General features: G+C 39.3%; 1 protein-coding gene across 8 annotated transcripts in view; it reads right to left on the bottom strand.

Annotated features, from left to right (window-relative positions):
* ADGRL3 (adhesion G protein-coupled receptor L3) overlaps window positions 1–21,640 on the bottom strand; it is a 515,246-nt gene extending 493,606 nt beyond the window's left edge. For 4 of the 8 annotated variants that reach the window (XM_059844074.1, XM_059844068.1, XM_059844072.1 and 1 more), the window contains exons 1-5: window positions 21,532–21,639; window positions 11,152–11,203; window positions 7,506–7,631; window positions 2,375–2,451; window positions 1,768–1,946 (exon numbers count right to left, since the gene is read on the bottom strand). The gene's annotated coding sequence lies outside the window, so the exon portion shown is untranslated. Of the gene's footprint in view, window positions 1–1,767; window positions 1,947–2,374; window positions 2,452–7,505; window positions 7,632–11,151; window positions 11,204–21,531 lie in introns of all 8 variants that reach the window. The other 4 variants (XM_059844075.1, XM_059844073.1, XM_059844069.1 and 1 more) reach the window with 4 other exon arrangements.
* Between the last annotated feature and the right edge of the window lie 271 nt (window positions 21,641–21,911).

Raw genomic sequence — 21,911 nt, 5'->3', positions numbered from 1 at the left:
TAACTCAGACCATGAGTCAGGAAGATGCTCACACATGTTCCTAGCTGAATTGCTAGTAAGGGAGGCACAGAAATGTGTATTTAAGGTTAAGAACTGCTATTCTGGATGCATTGATGTGCAGTGGAAAATTAGTAACAATAAACATAAGTGCTGTTTTCCCGATAATAAAATCAGGGTCCATTCACTGACACTGCAAAAATAAAGAAAGAATATCGACTGTGGACAGGGAAGGGAAATCTACAATTTTTAACAGATCTATCTCAACCATTTCCATTTCCAATAGATCTCTGCAGAGTCTTGTTAGAGAATACCTGTCCTTTTCCTACATGTCTGCAGAACAGCCACATATCCAAGTGAATTATGCTCAGTCTTCTACAATAATTTGATTTAAGAAAAAGTAGATTTCAAAGCAATTAAAAAGCCGTTGTTCTTTGAACTTTGCTTTGACTCCCCAAAATTATTATTCCCAGTGGAAAAAGCCCTTGGAGAATCTACTGCTTCATCTTTGGGAAAATCCTTTTTGTAACAGCCTTTCTACCAGGGTCTGCACGGAGGGGAAAAACAAAAAATGAAACAAACAAGCAAAACAACAACCAAAAATCCCCACAACATCAACCAACCAAACAATCCCACCCCCCAAAAAACCCAAATCAAACTAGCAAAAGCCCCAAATCTTTAATACTGCTTCTGCTGGGATGCTCACAGATATGAGATATGAGATATGAGATATGAGATTCTTCAAGATACAATTACCTCTCTGATGATATTCACCATTCACCATACATGCTCTGAGAATGAAAAAAAGTCCTACAAGTTGAAATTAGATTTCCTCTATATCTTTAAGCTCTGTTTTAATGCAGAGATGAGAATGAAATCAATGTTCAGTCAGTGGGTAACAAAAAGACAAAAAAACCACTAAGCTAAAGTGTGGTGGTGTGGGGTTTTTTTCCCTCTCATAGCATTGCATATAATGAAGATGGAAAAAACCTGATAAATTGTGGGGGGAGGCACGGAAGAGCTTCAAAATGCCACCAGCCTGTTGCGCTGTTGGTGCTTTTTAAAATCATGTCTCAGACTTAATGCTGTGAGTCAGCCCAGGAAAACTTAGACACAGAATAGTTACAGTAGGTTGTACAGTTGTCTCCAGAGGCAACAGCAAGATTATTGCCCAAAGGATATTTTCCCAGTACTTTGTCCAACAAAACTTGAAATGTGTCCAGGGATAAGGTTTCCACCAATTCCCTTGAGTGATTACTCCCCAGTCTCATATATCTCACCATTTGGAAGATTTTCCTGCTGTTCAGCCTACATTTTTGCATTTCTTAATTTCATACTATTACTTGTGGTTATGGCCCAAATTAATCAAAGTATTTCAATGCATGCTTAAATTTAGGTGTGTGCTGAAGGTCCACTGAAATCATGGACATTGGTGTTTTGCAGGGCTGATGGATCTGCATGTGTTTTAGCACTGTGCTGAATTGGGACCATGCATCCTGCAAAATAATTATCTTTCTCTTACATATTTTTAAGCCATTATCCTTCCCCTGCTTAATTATTGATTAGATAAGCTATATATTTAAGCTACTTAATCTCTCCTTGTGTATCACTTTCCAAGAGTCTGATCATTTTTCTTTTTCAGATCTGAATTCCCTGAAACTCTTCCGTGTTTTTTGAGGACGGGTAATGAGGTATTGCAATTTAATGACATATCCCAGGTGTGATTACATAAAGAGCAGTTATTCTGTGCAGTCTGAGGATATAACTTACCTTCACCAGCAACCCCAAAGCGCATTGATTTGTTGTGCTGCTCTATCATTTTGTAAGACTCTATAATCTACTCCTATTCTTTTCCATATCCATCACCCTGGCATTCAGATATTTTTTACTTGCATAGGCAGACAGCCTTGAGGCCTTGAAATTCAGTGTGGTGTTTTACACTGGGAAACCTGTAAGAGAACCAAATTGCAACCTTAGAGAGGTTTCCAGAACACTTTCTTCAAAACAAACAAAAAAAAAATCTCCATTACAAGTTGTATTATTTGAATCTGTTCACCCAGGATTTCGAGTTCCCAATCAATTTACTTCAGGAGGATTTGTCACACATACCGCCCTGGCACCATGGTGTCTGCATCGTTTGTTGCTTATTATTCCATTATCCCCCAGGTAGATGTGAAGCTTTAATGATAATTTCATTATTTTGTGATGGTTTAAAAGTGGGTTTACTGAATTGTAATTGACTGTGGTTTTGATTATTTTCTCTTTTTTTTTTCTTTTTCATGAAGGTATGTCCTATTTGCTTTCTCTCTTTCTGTCATATTTCCATTAACTTCCATAAACAACTGTCACTGAGCCATTACATTCTGTAATGAATTACCTAATTCTCAAAGATGCATGTCATCTGGACCAATTCATGGATACACATTTCTGTTTTCAGCACTCTTGCCAGTTGTCCTACACAAAACATACAATGTTTTCTTTACTTCACAATCAAGTATTATGGTTAGTTTTCACCTTTATTTTTTCCAATCTGAAGTATTGTCATGACAAAACTACATAAATTTTTAAAAACAAATGCTGTGGAGTGGTACAAATAAACATCAGTGACTTCCTGCTATAGATTCAGCAAAACTCAGTTTATCTCTGATAAACCCACATTTCCATCATAAAATCCCAACAATTCAAGCAGATGGATGGATGGATGGATGGATGGATGGATGGATGGATGGATGGATGGATGGATAGATAGATAGATAGATAGATAGATGGATGGATGGATGGTAACACTGAATTAGACCTTGACAGACTCCACATTCTGTGTTTTCTTCTCCCCCATCATCATCTCCTCTGTGGTCCTGGTTTAGGAAAGCAATAAGATCTCTCCCTGCAAGGGAAGCACCTCGTGTTTTTGCATGCTGAATTTTCCCACACTCATTTTTGGGCATGAACTTCAGTGGGATTAATTGCACTGGACTCAAGCAAACTTCCAAAATAAGGAGCATATCAAAAGGAGAAATCAGCAATAAGGCTCACATTTAGTCTGACTGTTTTAGTCTCTCCCTCCTCATATGTACCTTCATTTTGATACCATTTTTCTAGGTGCGAGAATAACATCAGAAAAGAAAGAAGACCCCCTCCTCCTATATTACATAGAAAATGCAACTAATAATGATTTAGTTTTGAAAACATGGGCTGTTAAAAAAATGCTTTCCACTTAAGGGATAATTTAAGCTATGGCACACTGGCCAGCCATAGTAGATTTGCACTACCATGGCACCAACAGAAAAGCCTAAAGGAGAGAAGGTGCCTTGGGATATCTGGTCCCTAACTTTTAGCTAACATATTTCCTTGCAGCCTGTTCATGTCCAATTCCTTGTGCAGCAGAAGATGGGTTCTCAGTCTCTCAATAACAGTGTGCTGGTTTCAGCTGGGGTAGAGTTAATTTTGTGCACAGAGGCTATTATTGGGCTGTTTTGGATTTGTGCTGAACACAGCGATGATAATCTAAAGATGTTTTTGTTATTGCTGAGCAGGGCTTGCACAGAGCCAAGGCCTCTACTATTGTTTGTGCTGCCACACTGGCAGGGAGGCTGGGGATACACAGGAGTCTGGGAGGAGACACAGCCAGGCCAGGTGACCCAACCTGACCAAAGTGATATTCCAGACCATGTGGCATCATGCTCAGTCTATAAAGTGGGGAGAAGAAGGAGGAAGGGGGGAAGGGGGGACATTTGGAGTGATAGTGCTTTTCTTCCCATGTTAGGTGTGTTTGGGGGCCCTGCTCATTTGGAGATGGCTGAACACATTCTTGCCCATGGGAAGCACTGAATTAATTCCTTGTTTTGCTTTGACTGAGTGTGCTGCTTTTGCTTTTCCTATTAAACTGTCTTTATCTCAACCCACGGGTTTTCTAGCTTTTGCTGTTCCAATTCTCTCACCAGTCTTACTGGTGGGGGAGTGAGTGAGCTTTTGCATGGGGCTTTGTTGATGGCTGAGGTAAACGATGACAAACAGAAATATGCCTGATTTTCTTTTGGTATTCCTACTCCTTTGGTGGGTGTCAGTACTGTTTCAGTGTTTCCTGAAGCAGAGGCAGTAGGGACATGGAAAGACTTCCTGGCATACATAGATAGGGTGTTGCCCTGAAAAGTGTAGTATTTGGTCCAACTGGGAAGGCTGTGCAAACCCACTGTGGAACACTGGTGGTTACTTGTTGACTGGTGGCTTAGACGTGGATTGCAAGATGGCCATGCGTAAAAGCTGTCTGAGCTGTTGACTTGAATCTGTCTGTAGTCAAGGTAATAAGGCAATTAGGCACAAAAATCATTAATAATTTAGCTTAATTGAAACCTAACAATATAGACTTCCTCTGCAATTCCAAGTTATTTCAATTGTTTGGAAAGCATCACCTGTCTCTGTTGTTCTAGTACATAAGTAATGTGGGAGAAAATAAAAATTGTCACTAGAATTTCACTTTAAAGAACTTGTGTTGCCTTTTTTTTTTTTTTTTTAACTTGAACCCATGAATTCTCAGAGCTAGCTCTGATTCTATTTTCAAATAAAGGCTCTTTTTGTATGTGGATAAATTAGGCTGTAAGATGTAACTGGCTGTTGTAGAGCGGGGGTGGGACTTTGATGCAGAAGTCATGTTAAAGCAGATGGGTGTGCTGAGCATGCTTCAGCCAGGCTAAATGGGAAGAGCAATTAAATGCTCTTCCATACAGTTATTGCTGAAACAACAGGAAGCAGAAATAGCAGAGTAAATAAGCTGTGCCATCAGAGAGGTTTCCCTGGAACTGACAACAAATTTGGAAGCAAAGGGGTTTGTTGCTTTCAGCAGCTGGTGAAAGTCAGAAAATTCAGAGAAACCAGGAAAAACCCCAATAAATAGCAAAAGCAATGGCTTGATTGAGAAGGACAAGAAGCAGAATGATTTTTAGGACCAAAAAGGTGGACAATAATTTCTGGGCTGCTTGTTTATTTACTCTTGCAGTATTGAGGAAAATCAGATGTTCTTTGAAACAACCTAACAACACACAGATATCGGTGCCCATATTCCTTAGGAAACCAACGGACTGACCTTAATCTATATATAGGGCTCTTGAAAACATTCATTGCATGCTGCAACTTAGCATAACTCCATCAGGCAGGGTCATGGAGCCTTGAGGCACTGCAAGAAACCAGCATGTCCCAGCCATGAGAAAGAGCGGCAAATCCACCACTAGCACCCCTCACAGTGTTCCCATGAAGGATGAATTATACTGATGTCCAGAAGGTAAGGTGCCAGTTCACATTGCTTTCTGGGCTGGGGAGAAATTTGAGCTACAGGGAGAAATGTTGTGCTAGCCCTGGGGGCTGCTGGGCACGGTGCTTTTGCAGTTACTGTTATCTATTTTGCAGATACTATTAACTATCCATTCTGTAATGCTGATATCATCTGTAAACACTTATCATACCTATCTCCTGGCAAGCAGGATAAGAGAAAAAAAACCAAGGGAAAATACCACTCCTGTTGCAACACTGTGGGAGGATTTAAAGCCATTTGGGAACCAAAAGTAGGAAATTATCACAGCTGAGAAATTGGTGTTTTAAAGGTACTCTCAGAGGACTTTGACTGCCATAGTATAAATTTAGTATTCATGGTATTAATGGAAAAATTCTAAACTGAACAGGAAATTAACTTTCTTACTTGAGGTTATGCTGCAGTGGTAAAGTGATTCTAATTATTTTTAAGACTAAATGCTATTGCTAAGGGTAAACCAGGTTTCAAAAAGAAAGAAATCAATAATGCAAAGACAGATTTTGAAGATTTCAAATAATAAAACTAGGTAGAGTGGTTTGTATCAAATACAAACGAAAATCCCTTTGGTGAAGCATGCATAAGTCTAAGTCTTGAGTGGATACCTCATGCATACAATTTAATGAATAAAAAACATAAATTAAATAAGATTGGGTCAAAACATAGACCAAGGGATTATACCGAAAATCAGAGCTTTAAGGAATGGGTGGTTGTGCAGACACATGCAATTGATCTTTTTGGTCTTCTACATGACCTTTTTGCCTCCTGGACTGTGTTTCAGAAATCAGTAGAATGATTTTTTATTAAGTTCAGTTTTCTTTTAACGCATAGCAGCAGTCACTGAAATAATGGCTTTTTTTACCCCCTACTGTACAGTTGATTGACATGTCCTTGTTTCACACATTCATTTTATAAATCTTTTAATGCTTCCTCTGATTGAGTCACAGGAAAATGATCCAAGACAAATGGGCAATCTGATCCTCAGATAGTTAGCACAGTGCGTGGCAGCTGAAGATAAAGCAAGGAAAACACTGAAATGTACCAGCAGAGGCACCCAACAGGAAGACATGACTGAAATGCAGACAGGGCCAGTGGACTCCCACCTGAGGGCTGTGTGAAATGCTGAGTAGTCCTTTACCAAGGTACTGATACCATAACAGTGCAAAAAGGGTGACAGTGCCAGGTAGTCTTGAATGTTCCTAAGCATGGCTACAGATGTACCCAGACAGTTTTGTGCTCATTAAGGCTGTAGAAGAAAGGTCTTGCTGAGACAAATGCTGAAAGGGAAAGAGGAGCAAGCAAGATGTACCTAATGTCTTTCATAAAGGATAACAGGATGGACTATCAAATGTTATCAACCAGCACACAAGAAAAGGGGGTCAGGGACCTCACCTATTCAGCCAAATGGAAATCAGACAGCAATCAATATCTGGAGCAGATTTCAAAAGAGGTTTTCAGGTGAATAATCTCAGCAGAGACCAGCGGGAATTGTGTCTCACAATTCCCTTACACAATAATCCCTACTTTTGCATGGCTACAAAGAAAAATAACAAACATATGGTGAGGACTATTGGTAGCCTGGCACTAGCATGTGTAAAATGTGTAGTGGTGGCATCTCTTAAAGCTTGAACTCATCACTTGGTAGCTTTGGCTGAGCAGGAGTTTATTATTCATAACTCTAAAATCCACCCCATCTCATTTCATCGTCCAAGCCGTACAATCAATAATTCAAGTTTGAATTTTAAGAAGATTTCCAAATTAAGCCAGGCACCCTAATGTATAGGACATACTACACCAATTAGTATACACAACAGCTTCTCAGTGAGCCAAGATGAGAGCAGCATAGTGATTTGGAAAATATGAATATCATTATGCTGAAGAGACTCTTAGAGCAGTAGGTAGGGAATAAGGTTCAAACATTGGAATTGCTTTTGAAATGTGACCCTCAATATATTTTGGAGATTTGTATCTAGTGCCAGGCCCCTGTAAATTGACTGGCAAATTGATGTGTCCTGGATCACCGGGCTCTTTCACGGAACACAGCTAAACACCTAAATATCATTAACATTATTAAAATATTAGAGCTCCCAGTTACCTTTGTTGCCCAGTACACCCTTTTCCTCAGGTGCATCTTACTCAGTTTTAGCTTGTTCAAATGATCTGTGCAAGCAGGGAAGTGCAGTACATTGTTTTTTGCAGTGTTGCTTACGTGGTGCCACATGTTTGTCTGTGACATTTTCTGGGCACTAGATGGCCTGGATGTGGCAGTGGAGAACATCATCAAATATAATGCAAACAGCAAAATTCCTGCTTCGTGGTGGTCAATCCAGGATGCCTATCATAAATTTAAATCCAGGTTATAAGTTACCTGCCTTCTGCTTTTTGGAGCACTGACATAGAATAGCCTTTTTTAACAGGGCCCATAAAACTCCTTGTAGTTTACATGTACTTACATGTTGAAGATTGCAAGCTTTTGTGTGCAAAGAAGGGAGGAGTGATCTCTCCCTGTGAAATTCGTGGTCAGTCTAAGGGCAGTGTAACATCACTGGCCCCGCATTGCTCTCTTTCAAGTCAAAATACAACAGCACTGTGATGTATCCATTTTTTGTTGTTTTGCTTTTATTGATGGTGGATTTTTTGGTTGGACTTTTCATTATCTTATTTTGTAGGGTATTGTTTGGTTTTGTTTGGGTTCTCCCTGTTTTTTTTTTCTTTTATTGATATAGTTTTATTTACTTTTAGTTAGTTCTACTCATTGCCTTGTTGGCTTTGTTAAATACTAGCTGCCCACACTCATGTTTTTCTGTATTTCAGGTCTTTGACTAAGGATTCCTGATAGGACTGTTGACCTTATCAATCATCTAGTTGAGGGGTTATTTTTTTTTTCTTTAATGTGGCTGTCCTCTAGCTTAGAGGGTTCAAGACAGTGGGGTTGCACGCTCCTTGGTGTCCCTCCGAGGACTGACACACAGGTGGAGATTCTGTTGCTTGGCTCTGTGACCAAACACCTGCAGACTGATGGCTTTTCTTTTGCTGACCTTGAGCATCCCCCTCTTACAAATTCCTGGCTGTCTTTTACACCTTTGAAGACAAGCATATTTACTTTAACACGTGTGTTGAAAGGAAAGTGTCATTTCTAAACAAATAAGCTGTTGTTTTATTCAGGAAGGGCAGTGAGATACAGCCCTTCCAGTGGGGATCCACATTTTCCTCTTTGGCTGTGTATCCCAGCCCCTGGGATACACAGAATAGTCCATTCAGGCTGCAATTCTGATCCTGCACATAAAAGCTGAAGGGAATGGAATGGCCAAGGCAGAAACCTGTGTTTCACCTCTTCAGGCCATGTCTGTACCTAGTTGACCTTGATGCATAGTTTTCCTGTACAAAGAATATTGGGTAAGGAGAGACCATCCACTTCATCCAGCTGGATCTCATTGTGCGGCAGACACCAACACCTCAATGTTCATCAAAAGCAGCCAGGTTTTTATCTGTAGTATGTAAATGCTAGTCGGAGTATATATTTCTATAGATGTGTTAGCAATAACTAGAGGGCACTGTAAGTGCTGCTGTTGTCTCTGTTTTTCTGTTATACCATCCAGATTTTCTGGGGATCCAATTCAAATCCAGCTATCAGTGAGTTTTGGATGCTATTACTGTGTTTCATAAAACCAAATGGTTTTGGGAAGGTGCATTGTTTATGTTTGTGATGTGCACAGTATTGGTTTATATTTGGCTTATATTTATTTTTATTTATTTATTTCTATTATATTTATAATGGTTTTCCCAATAATTTTTAAAGTCATTGTAATTATGCTTTCTGTGTCATTGCTAGTCATGTGTGTTTGTATTATGCTGCATTCTCAGTCAGGTATTTTCAAGAAGTGGACAAGCAGTGTCCATAATGATGCAGTCTCCTTCCTTCCTTTCTAAGCCCACCGTGCTGGATCTCCTTGCATATGCCTTATGGCCATTAGCAGCCAAAAAAGAAAAGCCACAAAGAGATTTTTATGCATCAGTATTTCTTTCTTGGACTAAGATTGCAACAAATCCCCTTACTCTCCTATTGTGATGGAGCCACTTGTATTTTGTAGCTCTTGCAGAATGCCTGCTGCACAATTTGACAGCCTTTTAGCTTACACCTTTTAAAAATCTCCAGCTGTATTTTTATGATCATAAACTGAACTGCTAATAGTCTCCAAAATCTGACTGCAGTTCTTATGCTCTGTACTTCCTTCCCTCTATCTTCATTTTATCATCACCCGTACAAAGAGCCCATTCCTTTGCAGCCGTAATTAAGCTCTCAGTTCCTCTTTCCAGTCCTTCTCTGACAGTGATTATCATGTCTTATTTTTTGTAGTTGCTGAAGCTGTCAATCCACCATGCTTCCCAAGAGCCATGTTCAGGTTCACAGAAGCGGGAAGCAAGCACGGAAGAAAGTCCCAGAAGTCGGTCTGGTCATTTTAAAGATAAGGTCTGATCAGGGAGACATGGCTGCTTAGTTGGGGAAGATTTAAAAGCAGCATATGGTTCATGTTCAGGATATAAACAGCTTACACACACACCCTGCCACCACACACGTGCTCCAGCTGTCCCCCATAGCACACATTGCAACAACAGCACAAACACTTGTGGTATTTTTCCCCAAGTACTCTTCCACCCATTTCAATTTCAACAACTTTCTCGACATGTGGAGGGTTTGGGGTTTTTTTTCACAGTTAGTAATGCTTTCTGGATTTCTGCTGCACAGTGTGATGCTGTTTCTCCCTTTAGGCTGTTTAGATGTTGAACACCCATATAAACAGCCCTAGTAAAGCCAGGTGAGGCTGTAGCCCACCACCCCATGGTGGTCTGGCTTCTTCTGTGTCTGGCTCCATCTAGCACTGTGCCTCTGACTCCCAAAAGCTACCATCTACTCTCAAGTCAAATCTGTCCATAACAAGAGTCCTAAACCACTTGTTCATTTATCAAGGGCAAGCTGTCCCATAGCTTTCATCACCTTTGTCATTCTCCTCTGAATTTTCATCATATTTTGTGTGCAGTTGAAGGAGCCAGAGTGTTCAAAATGGGGATGAACTTTGTGGTTGTACTGGGGTTTAACAGTATTTTCTGTTCTCCATCTGCTCTGTAAAACCTCCTATGATTTTACTCAGCATTTTCCAGGATTAAGCTGGTGTTTCATGGTCTTGCTCCTGGAAGTTACAGCCAGATTACAGCTCATGTTGTTCACTCGAGTCTTTGATTGCTTTTTCCAAGGTGCATCACCTTAAATCTGTTTCCAATGGGTATCACCTGTCATTTTATTACCTAGCATCTCCACCTTCAAAAATATCTTGGTAAATCTTCAGTCAGCCCTTGTTTTCACTAGCTTGACCAACTCTTTTGTTTTATTGGGATCTTTTCATTTTAACAATTGGTCCTTCTTTAGACTGTTTATAAACATGGGGAACAGCACAGCTCCTAACACACAGTTTTTAGGGACTCCATCAGTGAGCTCCATCCACATCAGGAACAGCCATTAACTCCTACAACTTGCATTCTGTCTTCAACTACTAACATATCCAGGCACCTCCCCTTACTGGAGCAAGTTTTTCCAGCTAATTTGATCCATCATTCCAATTTGTCCCCAATCTACTTTTAAAGAATCAGAGCAGGTGTTTTTCTCTCTATGCTAGCCCTAATAGGACATGTAAGGCGCCAAAATAATACCAAACCAAGAGTGTAATATGAATTTTGTATTCAAAATAAACACAACACTTTGTCACATAAATGATTGCCCTGCTATCAAGAAATATTCCCCTATTCTCTAAGAACAATTAACTACACAAGGTTTACAGTACTGGAAGGCATTTACTCACAGACAATGTAGAATAATTTGCAGACAGGGTTGATTGCACTGGCAGGGTTTAACTGAAAAATAAAACAGAGATACACATTGATTGAAGCTATCTAAATAAAACATGAATGGCTTCTAATGAAAACAGCAGGCAAAATAGCACTTTGAGGCCTCAGTAACAACATTTTTCTCAGTACGGGTTGTGAGGTATCCAGAGCAAAAGGTTCCTTGAATCATTTACTAATTTATCACCTTAAGACACATATTTTCCAGTTTATGGATTTATGAAATTGCCTTTAGTATTATTCAGCCCCCTCACCCCTAAATATTGAGAGTAACAATTTTACAGATTAAAAAAAATAATACTGATCGTATAATCGATGGGATGCTGTTTGTTATGTCAGAAGAGCTGCTGTCTCTCTGTAACACAAGCAGTGCACCTCACCATGCAGCACCAAAAATCACCTTTTGCTCTCTCTGTCACCCTCCCTAAGAAGCGGCTCAGTAGCTGGGGAAAACAGGTTCATGCTTCCTTCAGTCTTCACTGCTGTTTCCACTGACTTTTGTGGAACTACTCTGATTGTCTGGCTACCAGTGCCTGGTGATGGATGGAAAACTAATCTGAGACATACCTGTGGTTCTTCTCAAGTATGAATGGAATATTTTTATTCATTTGATGTAGTGGGCTTTTATTTGACACCCAGGCATTTCACTTTTTCTGTAGTATTCCACTTTCTTTGACACTGGCATGCAGTTCCTTTCAGCTACCAACAGATTTCATTATGTTTCTGTTTACTTATGCTTTAGTATCATTAATGAGGGTGTTGGCTAAGTCAAGACCTGCCAGTAATCTCTGTGTTATGCTACCTGACAGTGCCTCTCTGTTTTATGTGCAGTTATTTAGCACTACCCTGAGCCATGGACATCTTGCCAGCTCTCAATACACTTGAGAGCAAAGCTGGTGAATAATTTATTAACTAATTTGTGTCTTATGTTCCTGCATGAAATACGTATCAACAGGCTGATTGTTACTGATTCATTTCTTACTTGAAAAAATTCAAGAAACACTTAATGCAAAGATGTTTTAGTGTGTGGGTTGTTGGCAAAGTTCATTAATACAATCAAGACTAATACTTTCTCTGATGTGATTCTGTTTATAAATAGATATATAAAATGTCCACGGAGATTTATTCTTTATGAGATGTGCCAGAGGTGCCACATTACTTTTACCTTTATGTGTTCAGAGATAACTCTGTTGGTACTGGCTCTTCAATTTTTTTTTAAGGATTTATTACTGTGTGAAGCAGTCCTATCTCTTACTTTGGTTTTCCTTCTGAAATTGAATCCCAAATTCACCTTTCACTAATATATTGATCAGTGCCTGGATGGTTTTCAGTTTTCAGTAGCAATTGCTATAGTAGAAAATTAGACTGAATTTTTTCTTTAAACACCTCTCATTGGGAAATTGATTTTTTTATTATGTTTTTTTAAAGAAACTATCTATATAGTCATTAACTGTTTTGTCCTTGTTAGAAAGCTGATTTTAGTTTTTTAAACAAAATGTATTTTCCGAGGATTCTTCAGAAAAAAATTACAACATTAGCTGGTTTTTCCTCTCTTGCATTACTTGGGTGGGAAGGTGGGAAGCAAATCATCATAATACCTTGAGATATCCAGAGCCAGTGATTTGCATATGGATGTGTATTACTCTAATATTAATACATGCATTTCTTAGTTCCCAGGATTCTTCCTTAAAATGTTTTTTCTCCTTTGTGTTCCTTTCAGTAAATTCATGCCCTACCATAAAAAACAAAAATTTGCTGAAGCCTCTCTAATATAAACTGATACAATGCACACAGGGAAAAATACATCTCAGTTTGAACTCTATTGCACTCAGCCCATTTGGACTTGCCCTGCACTTTCAGGTTGATGCAATATTTTTATTTTATCACCTTAGAGTCACAAGCTCCTAGGAAGTGGGTCTGTCATGGCACAGAAAGAGCTGCCTTTCACAGGCAGGTGGAACAATTCCTGTACATCAGCCAGTAACCACAGCCCAGCCTTCTGTTGAGAAAAGGACATTTTATTTCGAGTGCCTAAGAGCAGCAATGTCAGTGAAAAAGGTTGCTATAAAGTGACAGATGCTTCACCACCAGATCGTTCAAACAGGATGAAAAATACCATGGAGAGGAAAACCCCAACAAAACACACACACACAAAAAAAAAAAAAAAAAAAACCAAAAAAACCCAACAACAGCAAACCTAAAATCCAAACAAAACCCAGATTTGAAGTACAATGTTGCACTACTTCAGTGTATGTTCTATTTTCAGGAGGCGCTAAAGAAGCTGAAGCACAATAGGCAATGATTTTTACATTATTCGCAACAAAAACCATTTGTAGAATAATGCAAATACACAGTGGCAGCCTGCAGGCTGTTGCTGAAGGGTAAATGTTTACAGGAATGCTGGATGTGAGGCTGCATTGGGTTTGCATGGCCCAGTTCCCATAGCAGAGGGGGCACAGGGGTGGCTTCTCTGAGAAGCTGCCAGAAACCTCCTCTTTGTCTTGCAGGAGGGAGTGGGGGGGGAAGGTGTTTTTAAAATTTCACAGAATCATAGAATAATAGAACAACCTAAGTTGGAAAGGACCTATGAGGGTCACCAAAGTCCAGCTCCTGGCCCTGCAAAGCACACCCCAAGGATCACACCATGTGCCTGAGAATGTTGTCTAGATATTTCTTGAACTCTGTCAGGCTTGGTGCTGTGACCAGTTCCCTGGGGTGCCTGTTCCAGTGTCCAACTGAACTGGCTGAAGAACCTTTTCCTAATATCAAACCTAAACCTCCCCTGACATGTCATTCCCTTGGGTCTTGTCAATAGAGAATAAATCAGTGCCTGCCCCTCCATTTCCCCTGTGAGGAATTTGTTTTGTTTCTCACTATACTCTTCTAATTTTGGTTGGTGAATGCCAAATTCTTGGTATTTGATTAGGCTCTTGAAGAAACTGGGAGGCAGCTGTGCTTTGAGAAACATGGGATGTAGGAACAGAAAATCCAGGAGAACCCACTTTTTCATGACTAGGGAAAAAATTCCCAAGACAATCCTATTTTCCATAACTTACTAGCTTAAACATGGAGTTCAAACCTGACACTTAGAAAAACCAGCTAAAGCAGCTGTAGTGGTGGAAAAAAGACAAAAAACCCCCACCTACCTCCATAGGGGTTCCTACTCCAGTCACCAGTCATCCACACAGGAGCCTTGGGAAAGGCTAGTGGAAAGGGGCATGTGCTAATGTACACAAACATGTTTCTAACCTCACTGCCATACCCAACTGGTAACAACTTGTCAGAGCACTAATCTTGCTATTGCTCCAATGTGTTAAAATATTTATTAAAATTTAAACTGGGTTTAAAATACATGTATTATGAGCTATCCATATATTTATACTATAATGAAGTTAAAACATTTTTAAAAAGTTGTGTGATTTTGTTTCTTTGATAGCCTTTTAACTGCCAAACTCCTCCCTTCCACCCCACCACAGCATGGGAGAGTCAACCTTCCCACTTACGGAAAGCAATGGTTTTTTTTTTCCTTTGATCTTTTTGCAAGCTAAGGCAAAGCTGCTTTTCCTGGCATGGGGTGGAGGTCCAGGAAAAGAGAGGCTCCCTCACATTTGCTTTCAGCCTCTTGGAGAACTTATAAATACTTTGTGACTGCTCTTAGAAAAATATGAATTTAGCAACCACCTTCTTTGGGGATGGATCCTTGGCTTGTGCAAACTGCCAGAGCTGAGTTGAAATCAGTTATGCAGTGTGGCATTTTGCTTCAGCTCCATGCTGTAAGTCATTAAATCCCAAACTGAGAATGGCTGTGTCAAAACCCTTGAACCACCTGCTCAGCTAGAAAAGCAGCAAAGTCTAAGGACTTAGCTATACTAGATGCACACATGAAGATAATTCTGGGAAATTAAAATCCTGCTTGAGTGAACTTATGCATTTTGATTCTGGGAGGAAAAGAGGGCATATAAGTGATTTGTGTGCAAGACCCATTGCCTTTCAGTTCAGCTGGGATCACCATATATCATCCTTAGCCATGAAAATCCTCCCAGCTGCCATAAACTGCTCTGTATGTGCAGACCTTATAGTGTAGGTGCAAGTAACAAAAAACATCCTAGAAAGGGTCACATTTTTATTTTTCTGGTTTGCTTTTGGACCATAAAGTCACCAAAAGGCATGGACAGCAGGAAGAGGGATTGATGTTCCCTGTCTCCTCCAATCTGAGAACTAGAAGGCATCAAATGAAGCAGAGTTTTGAAGCAGAGAAAGGAAATCCTTTTTCACAGCACTTGGCATTAGAATGGGGACTCAAGGCCACGGAACAGCGGAGCTGCTGGTGGCTCATGCACATGTGAAAAAGCAGTGGGGCACATTCAAAGACAAGAACTGCTTTGAGAGTTGTTAAATGCCAAGCCTCCCACACCAGGTGTAGCAATGCATCCTGCAGCACCTGTGAGAGCCCTCTGGTGAAGCACCATTCTGTGCTTGCCCTACCCATATTTCACTGAAGAGGATGCTGGAGTGATCAGCTGATCCACTACCCATTTTCTTATATTCTGGTTGTTCTATGCTGTAATTCTGCAATATGACTCTTACACTGTTGCCTGTTAGCAAATTGTTTGTATGGATGGACAAAACCACTGGATTCTCTGGAGAACTGAACTACTAATTAACCATCTTCTGCTTGTTCTTTAGCTTGCGCTTGAGTTTTGCCTCTGCATTCAGTTGTCTCTGTTCATGGAATTTACCCAGACTCATGAGTAGCCTTGTGTTAATGGAAGCTTCAGTTTTCTGTGGATAAATTATTTAGGGGGAGGAGGAATGGAAGACTGTTCTATATTGAGGATTAGGACTTTTAAAAATAAATAAAAAGAAAAATAAGTCAAGAGTTAGCCTGGCAACAAAAGATTACTTCATCAAAATAAAAACACCTAAAGGAACAAAAGATTGTAGAAGCATCCATAAGTACACCTATATTAGCAAACTTGAGACAATACATTTCTGTGGGAGACTAATGTAAAGAAGTATGTTTCCCTTGTGAAAAAATCTGTGGTAATATCTGCTTGTTTTACCATTTTCAATCAATCACTTTTTAAAATGTGTCATTCCCTATCTATATGGTTTATTCAGGCTGAAGTGTATATGTAGTCCTAATTCTTGCTCCATTCCCATGGCAGTCAAAAAATCATTATCTGATTATGCACTAAGTTGGGAATTCAGGTTTCAACTTGCTTTGTTGTTCGAGGGATTCCTTTTGTTTTTCTTCTTTTTTTTTCTCTGTGAAGAGATCTTCTTGTTGCCACAGCCATGCAACAAGAGATGATTCATTCTGGATGGGAGAAATCAGCTTTGTCATGATGGCAAGAGGAAGAGCTTAGGTTAGTATAGGAATTATATCTTGCAGGATTTATATTTTTATTATATATTTATTATTATATTTGTATTTACTTTTATTCTACCCTATGTAAATGTATTACGTACTTAAGTAATCCAGCAGGATTTAGATGAGTCTAATTTTGCTGATGGTTACTGAATGGTTTTCTGGATGTCCCCAGCTATTACAGAGCAGAACTTCACCTGGTGTAGGAAGCCATTGCATAGGTGGTAGCAGAGACTTTGACAAGTTCTGGTTCAGCCTCAAAGATTTGAAGACACTCTGGCTTGTTTTCTGCAGTACAACTTCTGCTTTACAACATTTTTCCTTGGTGCAAATAAATTCTTATCCTCAGGTAATCCTGTAAATTTTCCCACTCCTCTGAACTTGCCCAAAAGTAGCACAGCATTTAGAAGGAGCCACAATTTCTCAGTAAGGGAAATTAATTATCCATGCCACCCATTCCTGAGCTTTCCAAAAAGGAAGAGATTAAAGGGCAGTTGTTTTCTGCCATGTCAATACCTGCACTCTAAGAATTAGAGGGATTGCAAGCTATTTGACTTAGCCCAGCAATGATAATGACATTTGGTTACCACAGAAAAAATTCATGCTGCATTTAGTAATTCATAGTCCTGATTGTAAAAACCTGTTCCTTTGTGTTGTGATGAACTAGCCTGGGAAACCAGACATGGGAATCATAAAATGGGCCTGGCATGAAAAAAAAAAATGTGGCCAAGTTGGGGTCAAGTCCTATTTAGTTTGTTCTCTTCAACTGAAGCAAGCATTTACCTGGTAGGAGTGATCAGGCTGACATGTAGTAGACTATAAGAATGCCAAATAGAAAAATTAATGAGAGATTATCACTATGACCTCGGATTTGTAAGAATTATAAGAGGGCACCTGTGTGACACCAACTTTTGGCCTGTTTCCCTTCCTGAAGGCAGGCTGAACTGGCATAAGTGGGAATTGAGAAAATCCAACTCTGAGTATTTTTCAAAAATCTGAAGAGCAATACACATAAGCACAATTTCATGGTATCAGCTCTACAGCTAAAACAATGCATTTCATCATGCCAAGCTCCCCTCTTGAGGCAACCTTTGGAAAGTGATTACAACCAGCAGATTAAAATCACAAGGATATAAGGGAACTAGATTGGAGCTAGATGTTCTTAATGGTCCCTTCCAACCCAAATCATTCTATGATTCCACATGTTCTACAACCTATCTGAAGCCTGTGATCTTCCTTGCTCATCATGCTGTTCCTTGAAATGAACATCAAAGGATTTCTGAGGTCTTGCCTCTTGGATTTGGAGCCCCATGTGTCCCACAGCCTGTCTTAGCCCTTCTTTCAAATTCTACCATAACATGGCTTTTTAACATCTACACCATCTACTACACAAGAATAGGGGGGTTTGCCTAATTTCCTGCGTTTTATAATACCTCTGCTCAACTGGCCAAAAGACACATATTTTCTTTAGAGTGAAAGTTTTCCTGTTCCTGTTCTTGCCTTCAACTAATACTTAGACTAACACCACTTCACAGTGACCATGGTGAGCCTGTATTATGGTCCATGTATTTTTTGAGAGGCTGACAAGGAACATCTGTCCAGGCAGGAAAAAAGCTGTGGAAAAAGTTACGGGGATTAAGTTTTCTGCATTTTACATTATAATGACATTTCCAATCACTTGAGAACCGCATGATTGCCTTTCATAGCTCCTGGGAATCTTGACTCAGTGAGTGAGAAATGTACTCTTAAATAATGGCACTCGTTCTAGATTTTCTCCTTAAGAATGCACCGGACCTTAATGAATCAGCTTTTTCATGCAATCCCAATCACTCTGTAAGTCTGGCCTCTGACACTGCCTGCATGCAAATCCTTCATGCATAATTCTCAGCACACTGAACTCTTTTGGTGAAAAGTCTGCAGGTTGCTGTCATTGTCACTAGCTCTCCTGGTCTGCAACTTCACTGCCATTCTGGCTGGGCTTTTTATTTGGTTTATTTGTCCTGTTGATCCTGGGTTTTTGGCTTTCTGATACTATTTCATTTGTAACCAACAGCAACTATATTCCTCCCAACATTGAGAAAAACAGCTCTTGAAACTGGAGCAAGGAGAGGAAACATGGCACTGGTCATTCAATCAGTCTTTTGTCTTGTACCTTAAAAACATTAATGTACATTAACATATGCAATTCCACAGGCAGCTCTGAGCCTTATCAGCCTCATGAATCTTATGATTGACCATGGCTCCTACTAGAGTTTGGGCTATGCAGCTGAAACACAAAGGAGAGGCTGACTTTTTTAGGATACCTGTAACAAAAGGATTCCTTCTTCCTTTCCTTTCCTTCCTTTTGGGAGAAACTGCCAGGATTAAGCTGCTTTGAAAATGTGGTTGTCTAGAGGCTGAACCAGAGAGATAGCATTTTTTGGATAATCTAACTCCAGTTATTACATCATGCTGGTACAAGAGGGGAGCTAAAAGCTAAGCTAAGCTGTTGCTAAAAGCTAGCAACAAGCTAGCATTTAAACCAGCTATAAAATCACAGAAATGCAAGGTATAGTCTTTGAAGTTTAACAATGAAAAACATCCGATTCCTACTTTTATTTCCTGGTTTTATACAGAAGACTTAAATTTTATATGAGATTGTTTTCCCATTGCACATTACTGCTCCTGCACATTTCCCATCTCCCCAAGCAGTCCTGGTGCCTCTGCACTGCTAAACCCATCAGACTACTGAGAACATGGGTTTGGAACAAAGAATGAACTACTCTAATTACTTTTAGAAGCAATTGTACTTAAGAAGCACATGAATTGTGCTTATTATGAATTGTTATGTTTTCCTTTTTCCATACATAATGAATTTATTACAGTTGGGCAATTTAGTACACCCTTGTTTTAAATTTAATTGGATTCCTTTTAATGCCCATATTTAACCTTCAAGCTGAAAGGTTTGATATTCCTTTGAGAGTTGTATTTTCCTTTTACCATATTCCACATTTATATCTCTGTCTCTGTTGTGAAAGTTTTGTATGTTCCAGGTGGTTATGAGGCTAAAAAAACAACTAATTTATGCATGCAATAAAACAGCTTATTATAAAAGCTTGTCAAAAACATAGAATTCGAGTCAATGTATTTTTGAACTTTGAAAGCTACTTTCATGTGGAAAAGAGTTTTTAAATTTTAGCTGAATACAAAGTAATTTTCTGAAAAAGTCAGTTTTAAAGATGGGACATTCTACTAATTCTTTTTTCTATTTTCTACTTTCTAAAGACAAGACAACAGCAGTTTGAGATAAAGCCAGAAATGTTTAGACCAAAAAATGGAGGGGAAGCAGAATTCCTAACAATGTACTGAAGTAATTTTTTTCAAAAACAATTACAATCTGATATCAAATCATGATTATATATTATTAAAATGACTATTTTTTCTTTCAGCTAAATATTTTTAAATTACTTGAAATTTAGAATTGCTAGATTTAAAACACACTGAATGGAACGATAAATTATTCCATTGTTTCAATGCCTCCACAGAGGTCAGAATATATGTCTATACTGACACTTCCAGGAACTTATTCCCACATCCTCAACCAACTTTGTTGTTGCTGCTCCATTGGGAGCTGGTTACCAAAGTACCTTGGCAAATGTGCTTCTTGGTGTTCCTGTTACTGCAAGACTACTTTGGGTATTTCTGACATCTTCCTTCAGATTTGTCTACATAATTTGGTTGATGCATAAAAAAAAAACACAAACACTTAAAGCAGCTGGGATAAAAATTATGTTCATCTCATCTCTTTGGGGATTCTGTCATACATCTTTCTATAGTTATGTTTCAATATGAATATTAAATAATTTAGCTTTATTTAAGTTTTATTAGCCTCTAGATACAAGTGGCATGATATATTAAGAAAATGGTCATAAAGCTGTGTCAAAAGATTCATGAGATCTTATTGATGCTGTGTTTCTTCTCTTTTCATGATCAAGACTAGAGCATTTCAGTCAGGCAATCTACCAGCTGTTGTTCATATTTTCAGCGAGAGGTTTCCACAGAGCTGAAACTTTTAAGAGTTTAGGAGGTGGCAGGCCTATTCAGCCTCACTGATATGTCATTAAATGCAAATGTCTACATTAGTACAGCTTTCAAGTTCAAAATTCAAACACATAATTCATGAAAACTGAAAGCTAAAGTTCCCACACTGATGTTAAATCAATCGTACTGCTCAGATTATGCACATTCAATTGTACATTGAATTGCAGAAACCAGGCAGTTGAATTAATATCTGCACTCTGGCCAACTTCAGCACAGAGCCCTAGCAGCTGAATTGACCAGCCCTAACTCTTTCAAAAGTGAGCCTGGACCAAGGGGAAGAGACACATGCACACATGAAGATAATTCTGGGAAACTAAAATCCTGCTTGGGTGAATTTGTGGGACTAAGAATGCACAGATGTGTGAGACTACAGTTCACATCTGACTTTGGGGTTCTACCTGCTCTGAAAACTCAAAGAAATGTTGCTAATACATTGCTCCACGTCTTTGCCGAAAGGTTTTGTCCTCCCTTCTGCCTAGACACAAAGCAGTTCAGACAAACAAACAAACAAGTTTGTAGCAACAAAATGCCTGAGAGACGTGTTTTGAGACAGGAATTTTATTTCTTTGGTCTTGAGCTGGCACCTGAGCCTGTCTAAGCATTTCAATACATGACCTGTACTAGGGCCTGAGGGCACTGGCCATGCTCCTTGAATCTAAAGGACAAACTGACTTCTGCTGCTAATTTAAATCACAACAGAAAGCAGCTAAAGAGTTAGGGAGGGTCCTGTCATCATAGGGAGTCATGCTATTTAGATTACCCCAATTTTATCCCACCCTTTCAAGTCTATTTATTATTGCCGCTTTCTTTGTCCCCCAGTCCTGCAGCCTACTCCAAAAATCACATATAATGAGTTCTAGATATAAACAGTAGCTTATTTCCTTACCAGAAATTGGCACTTGTGGTGGGAAGACTAATAAAGCTTCAGTCGACTGTCAACCAGAAGACTCAGTCTATACTCAGTCTATTGCTTAAATACTGTGCAATAGTCTTGTAGGCTTTTGATTTGCACCAAGGATTTATTAGTGGGTGTATTACACACCACTCATACTCACCCTTCCCCACCCACTTACAGCTTCAAAGAATTGAGTGCCACATCAACAAGGGTATTCACAAAGCATTTAGTACTTGCAGGACTTGAGCTATGTAGGATAAGGAGGGGAAAAAAACAACAACCCAACCAAAACCAACAAAAACCCAAACCAGACAAACCTGTACTGTAATATTACCCAAGAGATGATGATGTCAGCCTGTTAAGCTTCTTGC

This window comes from Haemorhous mexicanus, chromosome 4 (assembly GCF_027477595.1).
Source record: "Haemorhous mexicanus isolate bHaeMex1 chromosome 4, bHaeMex1.pri, whole genome shotgun sequence".
NCBI classification, from domain to species: Eukaryota; Metazoa; Chordata; class Aves; order Passeriformes; family Fringillidae; genus Haemorhous; species Haemorhous mexicanus.
Note: the sequence above shows the minus strand (reverse complement) of the source record. Positions and strands in the feature narration are given on the sequence as shown.